Genomic DNA, 1,521 nt, shown 5'->3' with positions numbered 1-1,521 from the left:
AGAGAGAGAGAGAGAGAGAGAGAGAGAGAGAGAGAGAGAGAGAGAGCCTCGAGACTACCTCCTCCAAGAGTCTGGGAAGCGAGGTACCAAGGTGACTGGATTCCAGGCTGTTGAGTATGCAGGTGGCGTCTCCAAGGTCCCTGCCAGCGGTGCCTCAGTTTTCCCCCAGAGCGGGTGGGAGCAAGTCCAAGGTGCTGTCGGAGAAGGGCACAGGAAGGTGACTGGGGCTACAGAGCTGGGGCGCAGATGGGGGCGGGGTGCGCGTTTCGTCGTCTCCTCCTCAGCCAGGGCAGGCAACTGGCGGGCTGAAGCAACTGCTATCTACCAAAAAGGGTTGTGCTCAGAGGCCCGGCCGAGTGGTCCGTGAGCCCCCGCCGTATAGATGGCGCGGGAGCAGGCAGCACTATTCCTCCGCCTGGGGCAGGGGCATCTCTGCAGCCCGCTCTCCACCGAGGGGTCTGGATACCGGGTGCCAAGGATAGAGAGCCGCGGAATGCGACTGCCCACAGCCGGCGACACGGGTGCTGCAGCGGCCGGCTGCAACCCGCTCCTCGGCCCCCAGCCCGCGCTCGGTACCAAGGCTGAGCTGGCCAGCCGCGGCCGCCCGCACCTGCGGACACGCGCTCCAGCCGGACCCCGAGACCCGCGCGCTCCTGCAGCCGAGCGCGCGCCGCTACCGCCACCAGCCGCCACCCCGCAGCCCTGGGCCCGGGGCGCTCCGCCTGCGCCGCGAGGCCCAAAGAAGGCGGAACCGCAGCCGCGCGGGGTCCCGGCGCCAGCCGCCAACCCGAACTGGGGGCGCGCGGAGGCTCCGGGGAGGCCCCTGATGCCCCGTGGCCCTCGGTGGCCCTCAGTGGCAGGTTCTGGCCCCCCGCCCCGCCAGCTGCGGTGTCAGGATGCGCGGCAGGTGCGGGGTCGCAGGACACACTGAGGCCACGCGACCGCCCGACCCCAGCATCCACCTCGGCGCCCTCCTGCTGCTGCCGCCACCGCGTCTCAAAGTTTCCCAAGTGCAGCGGCGCAGACTGACCTGGGACTCGCTGTCGGGTCGGTAGTGACGCCCACCACCTTCCAGGATCTGTTCCCACCCTGCTTGAGGATGGCCCCGCCACGCCGTCCGAGCTAAGTGGCTGTCTTCGGTTCCGCGCCGCTTCGACCTCAGATCCCGGCGTGAGCCCACGGGTCCCCGCCCCTGCTTCGCTGAGACAGGCAGGCGGTGGAGCGCGGGAGTGGGAGCCGCGAGGAGCACCTCGCTAGACGCCCGGGTGGCACGGCGCTTCCTCTGGGAGTGACGCGCCCGCTCCCCGGCGCGCTGCAGGTGGGGGCGACGGTCCAGTCCTGGTACCCTGGCCTAAGGATGCTCTCCTAGGCTCAGCCTTCTGTCCGCCTAAGCCCCGCCCCGTGCTCCCTCTGGTCACCCAGCTTTGGCAGCTGCGATGGGAGAGCAAGGGTGTCAAACAGATGAAGATGACGCCCCTGGGGCCTCTGGTCTACACCTGCACTCTCTTCCCCCTCTCTATT

The 1,521-nt window shown here is 69.2% G+C and overlaps 1 protein-coding gene across 2 annotated transcripts in view; it reads right to left on the bottom strand.

The window, feature by feature from the left end:
- Nucleotides 1-1,249, bottom strand: part of Ankrd34b (ankyrin repeat domain 34B) — a 23,736-nt gene extending 22,487 nt beyond the window's left edge. The window contains exons 1-2 of one of the 2 annotated variants that reach the window (XM_008853320.1): nucleotides 1,031-1,249; nucleotides 59-194 (exon numbers count right to left, since the gene is read on the bottom strand). The gene's annotated coding sequence lies outside the window, so the exon portion shown is untranslated. Of the gene's footprint in view, nucleotides 1-58; nucleotides 523-1,030 lie in introns of those variants that run through there. The other variant, XM_017803238.1, reaches the window with a different exon arrangement.
- Nucleotides 1,250-1,521: the final 272 nt, after the last annotated feature.

The sequence above is a fragment of the Nannospalax galili genome, unplaced genomic scaffold (genome assembly GCF_000622305.1).
Source record: "Nannospalax galili isolate Female #2095 unplaced genomic scaffold, S.galili_v1.0 scaffold45, whole genome shotgun sequence".
NCBI lineage: Eukaryota > Metazoa > Chordata > Mammalia > Rodentia > Spalacidae > Nannospalax > Nannospalax galili.
The sequence above is the reverse complement of the archived record's forward strand: the minus strand, read 5'-3'. Positions and strand labels throughout refer to the sequence as shown.